Source organism: Ovis aries, chromosome Y, assembly GCF_016772045.2.
Source record: "Ovis aries strain OAR_USU_Benz2616 breed Rambouillet chromosome Y, ARS-UI_Ramb_v3.0, whole genome shotgun sequence".
Taxonomy (NCBI): domain Eukaryota; kingdom Metazoa; phylum Chordata; class Mammalia; order Artiodactyla; family Bovidae; genus Ovis; species Ovis aries.
The window spans coordinates 3,958,087-3,978,205 of record NC_082741.1 but is presented as its reverse complement, the minus strand read 5'-3'; the positions used below and the strand labels follow the sequence as shown (position 1 = coordinate 3,978,205).

The 20,119-nt window shown below is 47.7% G+C and overlaps 1 protein-coding gene across 2 annotated transcripts in view; it reads left to right on the top strand.

Annotated features, from left to right (window-relative positions):
• The first annotated feature begins 509 nt into the window (after nt 1-509).
• LOC101117049 (neuroligin 4 X-linked) overlaps nt 510-20,119 on the top strand; it is a 400,828-nt gene continuing 381,218 nt past the window's right edge. The window contains exon 1 of one of the 2 annotated variants that reach the window (XM_027963519.3): nt 510-849. The gene's annotated coding sequence lies outside the window, so the exon portion shown is untranslated. Of the gene's footprint in view, nt 850-3,237; nt 3,392-20,119 lie in introns of those variants that run through there. The other variant, XM_060408629.1, reaches the window with a different exon arrangement.

The window sequence follows — 20,119 nt, the reverse complement described above, 5'->3', positions numbered from 1 at the left end:
CTCTGTGTTCATCTGTGTATCTCTGTGTCATCGCTTCCCATTACCATCAGTCAGGAAACAGTAACACTTTTGTCTGCCTGACGCCCAGGGAATCGCTACCACCGCTGGCGCTCTGGCTCTCGCCTACCCCGGCAGTAAAGGGTTAAAGCTGTTTGCAAATACGGCGGCACGTTTGCTATCTCCGAAGGGTGCCCTAGGAGCGCAGGAAGCTCTCACCTCCCCACCCCCCCCAACCCCCGCGCTTCGGGCCCTGGGGGCCCAGGGAGCCGCGGCTCACCTGTTCACCACCCCCGGCACACCCGGGGAATCTCTCCGTTCCAGCTGGTTTGCACTGGGATTAGCTGCTCTTTGCAAGCGCTTTGTAGCCGCGGATGTGGTTTCTGTAGTGACGGGGCCGACTGCGGAGACCTATTGGCTGCTGCTTTGTAAATTTCATTCAGTTTCGTCCAATAGCAGAGGGCGAGCTGGGAGCCATCAGGACCTTTCGCTTCAATCTCTCTCTCTTTCTTGCAGCCCGGGTCTCTGTCTCTCCGTACAGAGCGCTATTCAGACCTCACGTTGCCCTTCGAGCTCCGCCTGCGTCCCCGTTTCTTCCTCCCCGTCAGACTATTTACGCCAGAAACACCGAATTTTCCTGCCAACGGCCGGGGTCGGTGGTCCTCGCATTCCTTTGGGGACGTGGGTTGGGGGTGGGGGACGGTGTGCAAATCTGGTTGGGATTCGACAGAACCCCAGGCGTCTGGACTTATACACATCCTCCTGAATCATAAGCACCGGTCAGGGTTCCCTGGAAAAATCTGGATGTCTAACAGGAACACTCAGAACCGATGCGGCTTCTCCACGGCTGAGGTAGGTGCCGTTTTAAGATATACGTCTCTGGGTTATTTTTCATTCAATGTCTTTTAAAAAAAATTTTTTTTAAACGATTGGACTCGTGTGTGCTTCCCAGAAAAAGGATGCTAATAAGCCTGATTGCTAACGTTTGCGCTTCACTTCATCCGACATTTTTTAAAATTATTTTTTTTCCCCTAATTTTGAAATTTTCAATAGGACTTTCTTCTGTCGCTCCGTTTCTTAGGTGTGGGTGGGAGTGTGGACGCGCGTGTCGTCTGCCAGCTCCGTGCACATCTCCGACACAAACGTTATATTATTATTATTATTATTTTCTTTTGACTTAGAAAAATCGCGATATACCACCGTGGGGTTGGAAGCCTTTTGGCTGCAATCAGCTGTTTGAACGGCGCCGGGGCCGTGTTTGCTGTTTACAAAGTAGCGCTGTGTTATATACAAATAAACAGAGAAGAGTGTGGCCGAGAGAGAAAGGGGGAGAAAAAAAATATATATCTGCAGTACAGGGACAGGAAGACCGAAGCGCTAGCTCTCTGCAAAGCGGGACTGGCGAGGCAGCCTGGAGGACTTAATGGAAACTGTGAGCAACCATGGCCTTTTTTTTTTTTTTTTGCCTCCCTCCTTCTTTAAGGAAAACTGTCAGCTGCTACCTCCTGGGGTGCATTTTTTTGGGGGGGCGGTTAACCAGGGAGAGGAAAAAAAAAACCACACACAAAAAACAGGCTTGGCCGGGCTTGCATTAACCGATTTTCCTTTTTTTTTTTCTCCCTTCGTTCCTCTGCTGGCCTTGGGAGCAGGTGACGGGCTTGTGTGATGCGCTGAATAACGCACGTGACTGGTTAGGACCGGGCTGGGGTTTGCTGGGCAGCGACCCGGGGCGCGCTGGAGACCCCGGGGTGAAGACGGATTGATGGTTAGCTCCGCGCGGCTTCTGCCAAGCTGGGTGGGGGGGGGGGAGGAAGGGGGGCGGGCTACCTGCACCCCCCAATCTTCCTGTTCCCGTGCGTGTGGGCTGGGAGAAAAAGCCAGCGGCGCGAGGTGGAGGGTGCTGGGGGGAAGCGACTCGGGGGCGGCTGGTGGCGGGGGGGTTAGCGGGGTGGTGGGGGTCTGGCCTGGACCTGTTCGAGGGGCACGCGGCTCCCGCGCGCGGCACGGTCCCCAAGGCTGTCCGCTTGGCCCCAGGAACCACAAAAGTTGCTTTAGCAGCGGGCACCCTCGCGGGGCGCTCCAGGCCGGGGTCTCGGGTGGGGGGTGCGGACCGACCCCATCCGTGCCCCTTGGAGGACCCCGATTCTCTAGAGCAGAGCCCGCTCCCCTGCTCCCCCATCAGCACCACCACCGCCACCGCCGCCGGGCGCGCGGCGGGCCAGCCCTTTCGTCCCAGGTTGGGGCTGGGGGTCTGGGGAGTCAGTGGGATCTGAGGACCACCCTCACAGCCTGTGGCCCACAGAAGCGCCCCCCACCCCGACCTAAAAGCCGGCGGCTCTCCTCCCGCCCTCCCCTCCCCACGCTTTCAATCCGATTTCGTCCTGACCACCTCCCGTTCCCCCCCCCGCCCCGAACCCCCCCCCCCCCCGAACTCCACCCCACAAGGCATTCCCGCGCGCCTCGGCCTGGTTATGCCGCCGCCTCCAGCGGGCGGAACTGGTGGCCGAGATCCGCCGCCTGGGGAGGGGGAGTTGGAGATGGGGCGGCGGGGAAGGGGGTACCCGGAGGTGGGTGAGGGGTTGGGAGAGCCGGGCAAAAGCCAGCCCCCTCCCCCAGGCGGCGGCGGCGGCGGGCTGCCCCCTGGGCCTGAGTGGCGGGACCTGCGGGCGCGCGGGGTGGGGACCGGGTCTGGGGAGGTGTTGATGGTGGTGGTGGGGGGTGTGTGTGTGCGCCGCTCGGCTGCAGACGGTGCGTCTCGAGCTGGAGGAAGGAGGAGAGGCTGAGGTTCCCCGGCTGCAATCCACCCCCCGCCCCCAGCCCCCAGGCACGACAGTTGCCTGCCCCCCTCCGGCCCCCAGGACGCCCGCCGCCTTCTCCCTGCGCGCACCCATCTTTCTGGCTCCCAGACGCGCCCCTCTCTCTTCACCCCCTCCCCGACCTGGACCCCCCCCCCCCCCCCCCGGCTCTTTTCCTCCCGCCGAGAACCCAGGAGGCTGGCTTTCTCCCCTCCGATCCTCCCGGGCGGCCTTCCCGGGTTGCGGGGGTGGGAGGGGGGTTGCACCTCCAGATTCGGACGCGGGTACCCCGCGCAGCCCTGGGCCCGGGCGCACCATTCCGGCGCCCCTCTCTCTCTCTCACACACACACACATCACCCGATCTTCCCCCATCGGCGGGGTCCCGGGGTCCCTCCCACCCCGACCATCCCCCTCCCACCGGGGCCCCGGCTGGGGGACCACCCTGGGAACGGACGTCCGGCCGGGAGGACGAGGGGCGCTCGGACGACGTCCTCTGCGTCTCTCCAGCCTCCCCTTTTCTCGGCGGGTTTTGATTTTTTTTTTTTTTTGGCTGCGGGTTTCCTCGGCTTCGGACTCATTCCTCGGAACCGACCAGCAGGTGTGGGCCTCTTTAAAAAAAAAATTTTTTTTTTTTTACTTTATTTCTGGAGCCACCAGGTTGCTATTTCGGGGCTGGCGTGGGGGGAGGGGGCAGCAGGCAGCGTCTCGGGGGTCCGGGGTGGAGGTGGACCCCCCCAACCCCATAACCTGGAGCTGAGGCTGGCATGTCGCGCGCGCGCGCCGGGTGCGCGCGTAATGTGTGAAACCCGGAGCGCGGGCGGGTCCCGGGGCGAGCCCGTCTTTCAGGTGGACCCAACTTAAGAAATTTGGGGTGAGGGGTGTCGGGGGCGGGGGGCAGGGGGGAGTAGCGAAGTAAGCAGGTGCTGTCCTTGCTAGCAGGATCCGCAAGGTGGTAGTATGGATTCTTCCTTTCATTTTGATTTGCCTTCTTTTTCTTTTTTCTTTCCTTCCATTTGGTCAGTGGGGTGAAATAGCTTTCTGTGATATCCTGTAGTTTTGGGAAGGCTCCACTGGCCGACCGGGTTTCCACCTTCTGAGCGCGTTCCATTTTCCCCGTGTCCCGGTGCGAGGTGGTGCCGACCTAGCTTCTTTTCTGAGTCAAGCTTGTCCCCTGATTTGAGGAACAGGACGCAGAAGGAGGTGGGGTGGGGAAGGAAGGAAAACGAAGAAAAAAGTTTGGGGAGACTTAGTGATCCTCACGGGGCCGAATTTCGAGTCCGTGGAGGTCTCTGCAGGCCAGACCAGAAGCGCAGGCGTCAGGCACCGTCTGGTGGGCACCTCCTTCGGCTAGAAATGAAACGACCGGGGTGTCGAGACCTGACTTCCCGGCGGAACAAAGCAACCTCAGCTGCTTGGGAGAGCGGCGTGATTTGAATGGAGATGCTTTCGCGTTTTTCCTCGGGGCTGGCGGAGCCAGGGGAAATGGTTTTGATGGCCCCGAAATCTGCATGTGTGTTGGGGCACATTGGGGGGTGCGGTAGGGACAGGTTGCGGGCCTCCCATCCGCGTTGGGAAGAGGTTACTAGCGATCTCGAAAATATTCAGGGCTGGTGCCCGTGTTTGAATGCGGCACAAGGTGTGTGTGTGGGAAGCCGGGCGTTTATGGCACACGGTTGCACTCATCCTTTATATCCAGCTTTTTAAAAAAATACTGAATTTTAGAAACGTGCCCCGATATTAAAAACAGAAGCATCTCACAGAGGCCTCTACAAATAATTATTTTTCCAAGATGAGAACCTCAGTATTCTATTACTCAAAGAAATGTAATTGATAGTTTTTAAAGAGTATTTTCTTTGACATGGAAGGAAAAAAAAAAAAATGAGGGCCAGGATGTAGCAAGTGGAAAATTACTTCATCAGTTTTAAATTACTGGATTAAAATGACACATTAAATTTTTTGGAAACCAGTATGATTTTGAGCGAGGAGTTAATGATCATTGCATTTTCATAATAACAGCCGTGCTTTGATGCTGTTTGCAAGGCGCTTTGACATGTTTTTCTTTGCTGGAAGAATTGTTAACGTTCCTTTGTAATTTTTTTCCCCTAAATAAAAGAATGCTGAATGTACATTTAGCCCTAAATCCAGCTATCCAGGGAATTTTTTATCCCAGTCTTAAGAATAGATAACGTGCTTGATAAATGAGGAATTGTTCTGTAAGAAGCACAGAGCAGGTATGATCCTATGAAATTCACAAGTGAATACATGTGCAGAATTGTCAAGTTATTTTTTGGCCTGGCATGTAGACCAACAGCAAGTTGGTGTTTTTCTTTTATTTTTGAACTTGGCCTTTTCATTTTTTTTTTTCTTTGCAGTAATTTGTGGAAAGCTTCTGGTTTCCATACAAAGACAAGAGTGTTTCCTGTCTATAGACATTTTGTGGCTTTTCAGAATGCACAGGCAACTCTGTAAGAACTCTTTAGAACACTGGGCTTTGATGCCTGGACCACAAAACAAAAACGCAGAGATGGTTCTCACAAAAGTGAGTATTCAAGTGCATGGAATCTGGCAGGGGGCTCACCGTTCTTCCGTTTCAATTGGTACTCCAGATTCTCAACCTTTGTTACAGCCTGAGTATTGTCGATGGTGCAACCTGTTGACAGAATTTATGTGATTCAAATGAAGCGACCCTGTGAAAATATTTAAAGTCCTTTAAATGACCTCACTCTGAAGACAGGCTTCTCTGATGAAAACAGATTTAAATCCCAAACTTGATGACAGTTGATTTTTTTTTTTTTTTTGGTATGTGAAAGTCAAGGGCAAGGACCAGATTTTTAATATATCAACGATGACTGTATTCTTTCTGAATATTCTCCATCCTTCACAGCATGCCTTTATTTTCAAATGAGAGAAATATGTTCAGCTTTAAATCAGTTGCTCAATTAAAAAAAAAAGAATTCTGGGTGCCGTATTTTTTTTTTTCAGAAGTAACACTTCATCATCTGCTTAAGGACTTTAAAAAATTTCTGAGACAGATTATGCCTTCTAACATAGCAACAGCTGATTTCTTCAGCGTGTCAGCTACCAGTTTCAAATAAAATATTCCGCTTGTGTGCAGAGAAGGGGAGACAGTGAGGCTCTCAAAACTGAGCCCCCGTGGTTGTAGGCAATTAGGTCATCTGTTGTGGCCTGTAAACCATTCAAGGGCCATTCATGGCACGAATATTTTCCAGTTTTGTCATTTTTTTTCCCTCTCTAAACAACCTACATTTGGCCTTTCAAAGCCTCTTCTGTTCTTTGTTCAGTGGATGGCAGGATGGGAAATCCTTCCTCGCATTCTCTTGGAGAGGGGCAGATTAGCGCAAATGAATAAAGGACAGGGGTGGGGGAAAGTGGTGGTGGTTGTTGTTCATTTGCTAAGTCGTGCCCGACTCTTTGCGACCCCCTGGACCGCAGCACAGCAGGCTTCCCTGTCCTCCACTGTCTCCCCAAGTTTGTTCAAACCCACGTCCATCGAGTCAGTGAGGCCACCCAACCATCTCATCCTCTGTTACCCCCTTCTCCTCCTGCCTTCAATCTTTCCCAGCATCAGGGTCTTTTCCAATAAGTCAGTTCTTTGCATCAGGTGGCCAAAGGATTGGAGCTCCAGCATCAGTCCTTCTAATGAGCATTCAGAGTTGATGTCCTTTAAGATTGACCTGTTTGATCTCCTTGCAGTACAAGGGACTCTCAAGAGTCTTCTCCAACACCACAGCTCAAAAGCATCACATCTTTTCACTCAGCCTTCCTTATGGTCCAGCTCTCACATCCACATGTGTCTACTGGAAAAACCATAGCTTTGATTATATGGACCTTTGTTGGAAAAGTGACGTCTCTGCCTTTTAATGTGGCGTCTAGGTTTGTCATAGATTTCCTTCCAAGGAACAAGCATCTTTTAATTTCGTGGTTGCAGTCACCATCCACAGTGATTTTTGAGCCCAAGGAAAGAAGTTGGCAATTTTTAGGCTGCGAACAAATATCTAGGTTGTGAGAAGGATTTATGTCTGCGGTGGGCATATGACACAGAAATGAAATAAAAGGCTTGTAAAATTGGTGCCTGAGTGGGGAATATATCCAGGCCACTTGGGGCTCCGGTTTCAAACTTAAGACATTCACTGGTGAGAGCAACTGCTCTCCGTGTGCAGGACTCTGGAGCGCCCTCTGCCTGTGGAAATGGGCCAGTCAGTTTCCAGAAGGCGTCTCTAAATCAGTCCTGAACGTTCATTGGAAGGACTGCTGCTGAAGCTGAAACTCCAATACTCTGGCCACCTGATGCGAAGAAGTGACTCATTGGAAAAGACCCTGATGCTGGGAGAGATTGAAGGCAGGAGGAGAAGGGGACAACAGAAGATGAGATGGTTGGATGGAATCACCGACTGGATGGATGGATGTGAGTTTGAGTTAACTCTGGGAGTTGGTGATGGACAGGGAGGCCCGGCGTGCTGCAGTCCATGGGGTCGCAAAGAGTTGAACATGGCTGAGCAGCTAAACTGACCTGAATTTGGTCCAGCCTTCCCCTCCCTGCTCCCCAGAAGGGATAGAACAGAAACCAAACCTTAGCAAACATAAAATAAACAGTTAAGATGAGGTATTATTAAATTTATTCCAGGAAAGAATAAGTGTCTTAGGAAAGGCTTGAGAAAGAGAAAACCCTGTCGGGCCTCATTGGAAGACATCTCAAAGAGGCAAGTCTTGATTTCAGGATGGGTTGCATCTGACTCTTTGTGACCCCCTGGCCTGTAGCCCTCCAGGCTCCTCTGTCCATGGCATTCTCCAGGCCAGAATACTGGAGTGGGTTACCATTTCCTTCTCCAGGGAATCTTCCTGACCCAGGGATTGAACTCAGATCTCCTGCACTGTAGGCTGATACTTTACTGTCTGAGCCACCAGGGAAGCCCTCATTTCAGAATGGTATTCAGGAAATAGCAAGGTGCTTTTACAGGTCTTCAGAAATGAGGGCGAGAAACCCAGAGCTCTGGTTGTTTTCTTTAAAATGTGCATTGAGTATAATGGTTTTCCATTAACAGATGACTGTTTTGGCTGACAGTTGGAACTTGGTTTGACGTGTCAACATTGGTGAACATTTTGGTTTCCAGAAGCTGATATCCCATTGGGTGATGAAGTCATCGTTTGATCTTGAGGCCACCACCCCAGGCACATCTTTTTAATCTTAGGAAACTTAGTAGCTCAGTTGTGTATGATGCTTTGTGACCCCCATGGACCGTATGTAGCCCGCCAGGCTCCTCTGTCCCTGGGATTTTCCAGGCAAGAATACTGGAGTGGGTTGCCATGCCCTTCTCCAGGGGATCTTCCCAACCCAGGGACTGAACCCAAGTCTTCTGCACTGGGGACAGATTCTTTACCGTCTGAGCCACCAGGGAAGACCTTTTCATCTTATGGCATTGTGGTAAGAACAGGGGAAAACAGATGTACCCTTTTAGCTTGGGTTTCAGTGTATCATACAGTCTTGTGGGGTGTAGCTACAACATTATACAGCAGGTCTAAAACATTGTCACCTTGCTTTGAAAGTGAAAGCGTTAGTTGCTCAGTCCTATCTGACTCTTTGTAACCTCATGGAGTATAGTCTGCCAGGCTCTTCTGTCCATGGGATTCTCCAGGCAAGAATACTTTACCTCAGCTTTATAAGCATGGATTTGCTAACCTGCCATTTCCCCCTGACCACCCCCATTCTAGTCTTTCATCCTGTGCACTTGGCTCTCTGTAGGTTCCTGTAAGCACTCATCCCCCATCCTGACTCATCTTCCTCTTTAAAAAAAAAATTAAAATATGGCTGATTTGTAGGGTTGGGTTTCCCTGATGGCTCGGATGGTAAAGAATGTACCTGCGATGCAGGATTCCTAGGTTCAGTCCCTGGGTTGGGAAGATCCCCTGGAGAAGGAAATGGCAACCCACTCCAGTACTCTTGGCTGGAGAATCCCATGGACAGAGCAGCTTGGTGGGCTACAGTCCCTGGGGTCACAAAGAATCAGACACAACTGAAGAGACTTTAACTTTTCACTTTTCCTAGCTGGTTTACAAAGTTGCGTTTCAAGTGTGTGACTCACTTATACGTACATACATATATATATATATTTTTTTTTTTTCTTTTGCAGATGGTTATAAAATAATTCAGTATAGTTTCCTGCACTTTTCAGTAGCTCCTTGTTGTTTATCTATTTTATGCATAGTAATGTGTGTCTATGAGGCTTCCCTTGTGGGTCAGTTGGGAAAGAATCTGCCTACAATGGGGGAGACCTGGGTTCCATCCCTGGGTTGGGAAGACCCCCTGGAGAAGGGATAGGCCACCCACTCCAGTATTCTTGGGCTTCCCTGGTGGCTCAGCTGGTAAAGAATCTGCCTGCAATGGGGGAGACCAGGGTTTGATCCCTGGGTTGTGAAGATCCCCTGGAGAAGGGAAAGGCTGCCCGCTCCAGGATTCTGCCCTGGAGAATTCCACGGACTGTATAGTCCATGGGGTCGCAAAGAGCTGGACACGACTGACTGACTTTCACTTTAGTGTGTATCTGTTAATCCGAAACTCCCAATTTACACCATCCCCTTTCCCCTTTGCAAACCACTTTTATTTTTGTTTGGCAGATTATGGCTTTTATTTTATTTTTGCGGAGGTCGATGATGGGGGAAAGAAATTTTGTTCCGCCAAATGCAGTCCTTTAAAATGTGGAATTTCTCTTCCGATTTTTCTCACATTAAAAAACAAACTTGTTTAAGCTTTGGAATCCTTTAAGAAAAAAAAAAAAATGAAGGTGACAGAAAGTGTGATTGGCAGTGATGAGAGGTGTGCCCTTGGAGCCCCTGATTATTTTTGCAAAGCTTGGGAAAGAGCTCCTTGCTTGTGTTCTTACAGCGGTGATGGGATTGGAACGTGGTGTCACTTTCCAGGTCTCGATTGTCAGTATCACCCGTGTTTGGTTCACAGTCACAGCGGGAGACGTAGATTGGGTTACCTTGACGGCCCGCCAGCTTTGAATGCTCAGCCCGCGGCGTCAAACTGTGGTCTCGGAAAACCACCAAGAGGGTTGGGAGGGTGGGGGCGGCTGGTGGTTATGGGGTGAGGAGCCCAGAACCCACTGAGGTTGGGTAGCTGCAGAGCTTTCAAGTTTTTTTCCTGCACGAGTATCCTCTGTGAATGCGCTTGATGGTGGGAAAGCAAAAGCTTGTTTTTAAAAGAATGTAGGTTGCTTTGCATAATTTTCCTAGTTTCTCACGGACAACACATTATGCAACACAGTTCCCTGTGCTGATCGGTATATCTTTATCTCTTTTATAACAGCAGCTTATCCCTCTTTTTAAAAAAATTTAAAAAATTGAGGCATAGTTGATTTACCTGCTTACGAGTGGCTCAGATAGTAAAGAATCCGCCTGCAGTGCAGGAGACCCTGGTTCGATCCCTGGGCCAGGAAGAGCCCCCGGAGAAGGGAATGGCAACCCACTCTAGTATTCCTGCCTGGAGAATCCCATGCACAGAGGAGCCTCAGTCCATGGGGTTGCAGAAACCCAACTGAGCGACTCACACTTTCAGTTTCATGGTTGCTTTACAATGTTCTGTTAGTTTCAGGTACACAGCAAAGAGTATCTGTTTGTTTTCTGCGTCTGTGAGTCTGTTCTGCAGATAAGTTCATCTGTGCCCTTTTTTCCGTTCCACGTGTAAGTGATGTCAGGAGACTTGCCTTTCTCCTTCTCCCTAACCTCGCTTGGCATGATCACCTTTAGGCCCATCCACGCCGCTCCAGATGGCGTTGTTTCATTCTTTTTTTTTTTTTTTTTTATGGCTGAGTCGTACTCCATTGTGTGTGTGTGTGTGTGTGTGTGTGTGTGTGTGTGTGTGTGTGTGTGTGTGTAGATTGCATCTTCTTTACCCTTTCAGCCATCGACGGACCCTTGCATTGTGTCCACATCTTGGCTACTGTAAATAGTGCTGCTGTGAATATTATGGTTGGAGGGGTGGTGCGTGTGTCTTTTTGAATGAAAAGCTTTTGTGTTTTCCTGAATATATGCCCAGGACTGGGATTGCTGGGTCATATGGTGGTTCTCTTTTTAAGGTTTCTGAGAAGCCTCCATCCTGTTTGCTATCGGGGCTGTAGCAGTTCACATTCCGTCCAACAGTGGGGGAGAGCTCCCTTCTTCCCACGCCTGTTTACCGTTTGCAAGACGTTTTTGATGACGGCCGCTCTGACCCTTTTGAGGTGATATCTCCCTGTGGCTTTGATTTGCATTTCTCTCAGTTACCGGCATCCAGTCACTGGTTCTGTACCTGTTAGCACTCATAGGAGGGTAGTGTGTTTGTCTTATTGCCCCTCCATCTTGCTGTATAGGTTTGTGGTAGCTTTTCTTCCCGGGAGGAGGTGTCTTTTATATACGTGTATCTCTGTATATACGTGTATATGTGTGTATCTCTGAGTTTTATTCAAGTGTAGTTTGTTTACAACGTTGCCTTAGCTTCAGGGGTACACCATAGTGAGCCAGCTATACGTATATGTGTATCTATTTATTTTATTGGAGTTTTGTTGATTTACAACGTTGCTAGCTTCAGGGGTACACCACAGTGATCCAGCTATACATATACATGTATCTATTTATTTTATTGGGGTTTTGTTGATTTACAAGGTTGCATTAGCTTCAGCGATACACCACAGTGATCCAGCTATACATATACGTGTATCTGCTTATTTTATCGGTGTTTTGTTGACTTACAGTAAGTGTACAGCGCAGTGGGCCATTTATGCATATGCAGATTCTGTTTCACGCGCTTTGCTGTTAGGATTTATTACAGGATGTTGAGACCTCAGTCGTGAGACTGAAAGAGTTTGCGAGTGTGCGTTGAGGGGCACACCTGTACTTTCTCTAATTTTCCCGGAAGCTTTCTCTTCCGATATGAGTGATGTTTTCCAGCTGGGTATCATTGTGCACACCAAGGGTGAGCCCCTCTGTGAGGTAGGAGTGAAATCAGACAGCCCCTTCATGTTCATTCATATTCCACCAGCTTGCATAACTGGGATGCAGAAACTGACTTTTTTTTTTCCCCCCTGAGGATCAAACCAGACACTCTTTTTTTTTTTTTTTAATAAAAAGACAAAACTAAATAGCTCTTTTATCTGCCTGGTAGGAGATGCCAGCCTTTGTGTCTTTCTCGGTGTGCAAGGGCGCTGATGAGAGGCTGTTGCCATTCACTTCGCCTGGCATGGTCCAAGGAGCTTTGTATCAGCACAGCAGACAAAGCCGGGGTTCATGTTCCCTAAACCCTGAGAAGCTACAAGTCCCCAGAGTGGGGCGACTCAGGAGAATCTCTTTGTGGCTTGGGGTCCCTGCCTTCCTGCCGTTCCCATGGATTCCGGTTCCACGTGGACCGCTTCCCTGCAACGCACCTACCAAGAAGCGTGGGCAGTATCCCAGCCCCTGGGAAAGACGGGTCAGCGGTGAATTAACACCTCAGGGTTTCCAGACCCAAGTTGCCACTGTGTCTCCAGCCACGGGTTCTTTGGAAATCAGATTGCACGTAATAGCAAATAGACTTATATAGCAAATATATAAATAGGTATATAGCATATATATATATACACATATCTATATATATATACACTTACACCTACATATATATAGCAAAGACCTCAATAGCAAATGGACTTAAATAGACTTTAAGTCCCTGACATGTCTGTTCACTGCCATGTAGGCACAGGGGGGGGTCTCAGGATAGTTACAGACGACATCACAGAGCCGTTTCTCGTACAAAATCATTTCATTGGCAAATCGTATCTAGAAAGCCTTCATCCAGTAAACTAGCTACAGTTAATTTGAATATATGTGTATATAATTATTTCAGTCTTGCATTTATATATATATTTATATTCATACATTTCATTTTTAAATTTGTTTGGTTGATTTGCAGTGTTGCATTAGTGTGTACAGCTAAGTGATTCAGATATATATTGATATATATCAGTGTATATACATATGTATACATGAACTTATATATATATATAACTTATATATATATATATAACATAGGGGTGTGTGTGTGTGTGTGTGTGTGTGTGTGTGTGTATGTGTTGGTATCTTTTCAGATTCTTTTCCTTGTAAGTTACTACAAAATGTTAAGGAGAGTTCTCCATGCTATACAGTAGGACCTTGTTGGTTTTCTATTTTATATATAGCCTGTGTTATGCATATGTAAAATTGAATTTGTATATAGTTCATACAACTGATGAGAAAAACTCATCAAAACATGCTTTATTTCAACATCTATTGGAAAACCTTTATATCCATAATGAATAAAATTCATTCAGCTACCTAATGTCTTATAGAGAGAAGGAAATGACAGCCCACTCCAGTATTCGTGTCTGGAGTACACCCATGGACGTGAGCCTGGTGGGCTGCAGTCGCTGGGGTCACAAAAGGGCCAGGCATGACCTGAAAACTGGACAATGTATTATAGAAATATAGCTGTGTTATATAACGAAATGAAGCTTAGTGTATATAAGGAATCAATACAAATATATAGATTGAGATAGATATAGATTATATAGAGAGATGGATGGATGGATGGATGGATAGTTTGATGGACATTTTCCAGAAGAAACTGTGTCGTCTGTGGCCAGTCCATTTCCAGGCTGGTCCCCAGAATCTCCATTTAATGGTCCCCAGAAACTTCCCACTTCCCACCCAAGTGAAGCTGAGTGTTGCTATGGTAACAGGCTTATTACAGCCCTCACTGAAACATACCTAATTGATACTTAGTCTGCAACCTCATGTCAGTTGGGAACATATGTATCAAGTCAACCATGATAGGTTTCTTCTGCGCTTAGAATGCAAGACCCAGAATCTATGTCAGCCCGGACAGAAGTCTCAGGAAACCAGTGCTGGGCACCACGGACCCGGGGCGGTGGTGGTGGTCCCCTGTCTCTGCATCTGAGTAGCTCCTCTTGGCGAGGTGTCTTTTGGGGTCTTCTTCCGGGTGGGAAGTCAGTATGGTGGCTCAGGAATGGAGATCCTTTCAACAGTGGCAGGAAGAACAATTGGGCGATTAACAAGTTTGCATCTCTGTTTCTAGAAACTGGTTTCTGACTGCTATCCCTTCTTCTCTTCATCACTTTTCTTGAGCACGTCCAAGGTGCAAGTCTGGAAGGAAACTCAGTCCTCGTATTGTAGAGGGGAATTAGGCATCAGTTCAGTTCAGTTGCCCAGTCGTGTACGACTCTTTGCGACCCCATGGACTGCAGCACGCCAGGCCTCCCTGTTCATCACCAACTCCCAGAGTTTACTCAAACTTGCATCCATTGAGTCGGCGATGCCATCCAACCAACTCATCCTCTGTCGTCCCCTTCTCCTCCTGCCTTCAATCTTTCCCAGCATCAGGGTCTTTTCCAGTGAGTCAGATCTTTGCATCAAGTGGCCAAAGGATTGGAGTTTCAGCTTCAGCATCATTCCTTCCAATGAATATTCAGGACTGATTTCCTTTAGGATGGATTGGTTGGATCTCCTTGCAGTCCAGGGGGCTCTCAAGAGTCTTCTCCAACACTATGCTTCCTCAAAAAAGCTTGCCTATGTGTGTAAATGATCATGAGAAGGTTGTTAAGACATTTAATTCATGTGTATGTCACTGCTTCCCATTTCTCCTATGTACTGTGAATTTTCCTTTTTTTATTTCTTTTCTCCTTCCCTCTCCTCCTCGTCTTTCTTCTGCTTGACTGAGTAATGAGGACTCAGAGGTCCTTAAAGGATTAAAGGACCAATGAAGGTAATTAGATAGAGGATAATTCTTTCCATTAGTCAGGAAAGAAAAGTGAAATGAAATGGCTAAGAAGATTTTCCATGACAGTGTAATAGAATCCTTCACATGCCCTGTTTGTTTAGCCTCGTGAAGCTTTCAAAGTTGTCAAAACATACATTTGTGAAACGTTGATTTTTCATTTTAGTACATCATGTGAGTGAATACATATATGAAACAGATTATTTTGATTCAACAAAGAATTGAGGGCCCATAAAATACTGTTTTTTTTTTAAAAAAAAAAAACAAAAAGTAGTGAATCTAGCTAATGAATGGCTATTTCATACAGTCACTATAAAAATTGATAGGCGACAGTTGTGTATTTCAGCAATTTTGTGGGCCTGAAAAATACCATGGATCCTCATGTAACAGAGTCTCAAAGATGATAAAATCTCAGATAGTTGTCTCAAACTCCACCACCTCTCACATATGTTTCAGCTGTTTAGGTCTTTGACAAGACCTCCCAAATCAGGGATTCCCTTTTCTTAGGTTTATTTTATTGGAATATAGTGGATCTGCAGTGTTGTGTTAATTTGTGCTCTGCAGAAAATTGATTCAGTTTATATATATACAAATATATATTACATATATATATATATATATATATATATATATATATATATCTTTTCATGCTTTTCCATGATGGTTTATCACAGGCTATTTGGTATAGTTCCTTGTGCTCTATAAGGAGGACTTTTGTTTTCTATCCATATATACTAGTTTATCTCTGCTAATTGCAAACTCCCAGCCAATCCCTTCCCTGCCTTCTGTATGCTTAGTCGCTCAGTCATGTCTAACTGTTTGCGATCCCACGGACTGTAGCCCACCAGGCTCCTCGGTCCATGGGATTTTCCAGGCAAGAATACTGGAGTGCGTTGCCACGCCCTCCTCCAGGGGATCTTCCCCACCCAATGATGGAACCCAGGTCTCCTGCATTGCAGGTGGATTTTTTTTAATCTGAGCCACCAGGGAAGCCCCTACCCTCTCCCCATCGGCAACCACACATCTGTCATCTTTGTGAGTCTGTTTCATAGCTCAGTTCATTGGCATCTTATTTTAGCCTCCACATATAAGCGATATCCGGGCATGTTTGTCTGGCGTCCTTCACTTTGTATGGTCCTCTCTAGGTTCATCCGCGTGACTGCAGATGGCATGATTTCATTCTTGTCTGTGGCCGAGGAGTATTCCATTGTATGGAAATATACATACTATATCCTTAAGGAGTCCTCTTTTAAGGAGACTCCCACATCCAATAATTCTGGAAAACCTCACTCGTCATACTTGGTTTTGAGTTTTACACTGAAAACAGGCACCCTGAGGATTTGAGAAAACCCACGCTGATGGATTCAGGAGACGTCACCTAATTCGAGATTCTTTGTAATGAGTGTTCCCTAAATTGTGGAACCGGAGTAATATTGAAGGCTTCTATGATATTTTATTGACACAGAGCTAACAGGATCTAAGGTGACTTGGAAGTGTTTCAGTTGCCAGAGCAGCTTCTTTCCCCTTTCTTGCATCTATTCAGCATTTATTGAGGGCTGAGACACAACTGAAGAAGACCGAGTTGTTCATCTTTCTTATATGATCCACGTGACGGGTCCACCAACAAAAACAGTGGGTGGAGGACGGGGGGCGGGGGGTTGGGCACCTAACAGGAGCCAGACTCAGGACTAAGAACAGAGAGGTTTTATCGCAGAATCTCCCTGCTGGTGAGTGCGTGCATGGGGCTGTGTGTGTGTGTGTGTGTCTGTGTGTGTGTGTGTGTCTAATTCCTCGTGTCCTACAGCCAACAATAAGGGAAATGGCAACTTTATTCAGTGTTCATCAATATCTTTCCAAGAGTTAAAGGCAATTATTAGGGCCGCATAGCTGAAATATTAGAAGATCAGTAATTGTATAGGAGAAGGCAATGGCACCCCATTCCAGTACTCTTGCCTGGAAAATCCCATGGACAGAGGAGCCTGGTGGGCTGCAGTCCGTGGGGTCGCTGAGAGTCGGACACGACTGAGCGACTGACTTCTCTTTCACTTTTCACTTTCATGCATTGGAGAAGGACATGGCAACCCACTCCAGTGTTCTTGCCTGGAGAATCCCAGGGATGGGGGAGGCTGGTGGGCTGCTGTCTATGGGGTCGCACAGAGTTGGACACGACTGAAGTGACTTAGCAGCAGCAGTAATTCTGTGCTTTTCAGATACAGATGATATTGTTGTTCGGTCGCCCAGTCTTGTCTAATTCTCTGCAACCCCATAGACTGCAGCACCTCAGGCCTCCCTGTCCATCACCATCTCCCGGAGTTTACCCAGACTCGTGTCCATCAAATCGGTGATGCTATCCGACCATCTCATCCTCTGTCGCCCCCTTCTCCTCCCACCCTGTTAAATTTTATCTTCTTCAACAGCACAGGCTGCTGAGGTTAATACACAGAGAGATGATTTGCTAAAGAAGCAAGGAGTTAACCAGGGTCTTCCTGGAAAAACGGTCTGTCTGTCCTTGTGCGGGCTGAGGATGCTACCCGTGTCCCGGCCCTGAGCTAGCCATCTAGGTCTGTCTGCATTAATTTACTGTTTGCTCACCCACGGCTTCCCTGGCGGCTCAGCGGTAAAGAAACCACTCGCTCCTCTGTCCGTGGGATTCTCCAGGCCAGAATACTGGAGTGGGTTGCCATTCCCTTCTCCAGGGGATCTGCCCGACCCAGGGGTCGAACCTGGGTCTCCTGCACGGCAGGCAGATTCTTTTACTGTCTGAGCCACCAGGGAAGCCCCAATTGTTTTAAAAACAGGAAGATGGAGGAGACACGTTAATATAATGGCTATCCTGGGAAAAATCCCATCTCAACCCACGTCTTCTGATAATTTCGGGTCATAGTGGAAATCAAACAGCGTCATATTATGGGAATGGACATGCAATTCACACGTTGCTTCACTTACAATTTGTGGGGAGGTTTTCCATAGATTCTGCTAAAGCAATTTCACAGATAAAGCGATGTCTCTGAGTGTGTGTGATGATTTTTATTGATGGAAAAGTCTCTCTGATGAACAACAGGATCAGCTATTAACAGTTATCAAAATTACATGAAAATGACACAAATAAGCCTGTGTTTTAATTTCACGAGTTTGGGGGAGGGGGGAGTATTGATTCTGGTCCCATCTAAATTAATAAGAAATTGCCTAATTCTCTGAATATATGTCTAAATTGTCAGGATACATGTTGGGCATTTGTAGAGACAACCGATTTCCTGTGCACTTCTTTTATGCACATTTTTTGGAAAATTGGAAAATAATTGCTTTATTATATTATGTTGGTTCCTGCTGTACAACAGCGTGAATCAGCCGTATGTATCCATATATTCCCTCCCTAGTGAACCTGCCTCCCACCCCATCTTGTTCACTTAGATACCTGCCTCCCACCCCATCTTGTTCACTTAGATACCTGCCTCCCACCCCATCTTGTTCACTTGTTCACTTGTTTCTGCGAGTGCTGAGTTGCTTCAGTCGTGTCTGACTCTTTGTGACGCCATGGACTGCAGCCCGCCAGACTCCTCTGCCCATGGGATTCTCCGGGAAAAAAAATACTGGAGTGGGTTGCCATTTCCTCCTCCAGGGAATCTTCCCGAACCAGGGATCGACCCCACGCCCCTTGCAATCTCCTGCATTGGCAGGTGGATTCTTTACCACTGGGCCACCTGGGAGGCCCTGTGTTCACACAAAGAAAGAGAATAGTTGCTCTGTGTTGTGTAAAACCGTAACAGAATCAGCTGAAAGATACGAATGTGTTGATGAGATGGACAAAGTCTGACTGGTAACAGTTCTATTGCTAAGTCGTTCCAAGGTGTAAATTTACCTTTTCTCTCTTTGAAGGTCGCTGAAGGAAAAAGTCAAAGGGAAAGGAGCTTGAAATATCATATTTAACTGTCAACTGTATCTCCCGTCTTCCACTGTCTGCATGGTGTTGATTTAGAGAAATCACAGAACAGCCTCAAACCCTGTATGATCTGTGAAGACCTCAGACATCCCTGGAGTGTGGGGCTGAGCCCAGGGAGGGGGCTTTAGTCACAGCTAGGAGTCTTCCCCGGATTATCTGCTGTTGAAACAGCTATCTCTTCCCAAGCTGTCATCCTTGCTTCTTCTGGTTTCTCTTGATACGCATCAGTGGCATTTCTTCAGAGGGAATTAATTCCCCAGGTGGTCCTAAAGGGGTCCTTCCCAGGGCAAGGGACCAGGGGTGCCCTCTGGGTCCGGCTGCACCTCCGACTCTCATCGGAGGAGATCAGAATGAAATGCAGCCGTCTTTCCTCTGTCCTCCTCCTCCTCCGGTCTGATTTCCTTCCAGACCTACTCAGTAGGAAAAACAAATCCTCTCTTCAAATTAAGAACGCTATTCAAGGGACTTGCCTGGTGGTTCAGTGGTGAAGAATCTGCCTTCCAAGGCAGGGGCGCAGGTTTGATCCCTGGTCGGGGAACTAAGATCCCACATGCCATGAGGGGGTTGAGCCTGAGTGCCAGAGAGACGAGATGGTTGGATGGCATCACCGACTCGGTAGACATGAGTTTGAGCAAGCTGTGGGAGCTGGTGGTGGACAGGGAAGCCTGGCGTGCTGCAGTCCATGGGGTCGCAACGAGTCGGACACGACCGAGCGCCTGAACTGAACTGCCTCAGCTAAGATCCAACGTAGGCAAGTAAATAAATACTTAAATTAAAAAAAAAAAGCTGTTCAAGTATGCCTTATCCTTTCTTGGCTGTTTCAGTTTTGGGCGTGGAGAGATGGCAGGTGTAATAATTCTATGAAAGTGTGCATTTGAGTCGACCTTTAATTCCAGGAATATAAAAATGAGCTTAGATCATGGTTGAATCACCTATGTCAACTGTACAGGCACTTGGGATATTTGTGAGAAAATAAGATGGTACTTGAGAATCACGGGTTATGGGAACTTCTCAAAACTGAGTAACTATTTGTATTCACCCATTTACACAGAAGGAAACTTAAGTCATAGAGAGAGAGAGCCCGTGATTCACTGATCTCTGACCACACAGGGGGTCAGTCCTTTCAAACGCATGGGGATGACCCAGAAAGATGTTATGGGGAGGGAGGTGGGAGGGGGGGTTCATGTTTGGGAATGCATGTAAGAATTAAAGATTTTAAAATTTAAAAAATAAAAAACTAATAAGATTGAAAGTGAAAGCATTAGTGCCTCAATCCTGTCCAACTCTGCAACAGCATGGACCATATCCTGCCAGGCTCCTCTGTCCATGGGATTCTCTAGGCAAGAATAATGGGATGGGTTACCATTCCCTTCTGCAGGGGATCTTCCTGACCCAGGGATCAAACACACGTCTCCTGCATTGAAGGCAGATTATTTACCATCTGAGCTACCCGGGAGGTATCTCTATTTTTGGCCATTTTGTGAGAATCTTCAGAAGTCAGACACTTCATCAAACAGGTTACTAAGGGACTTCCCTGGTGGTCTAGTGATTAAGACTGTGCCCTCGCAATGCAGGAAGCTGTGGTT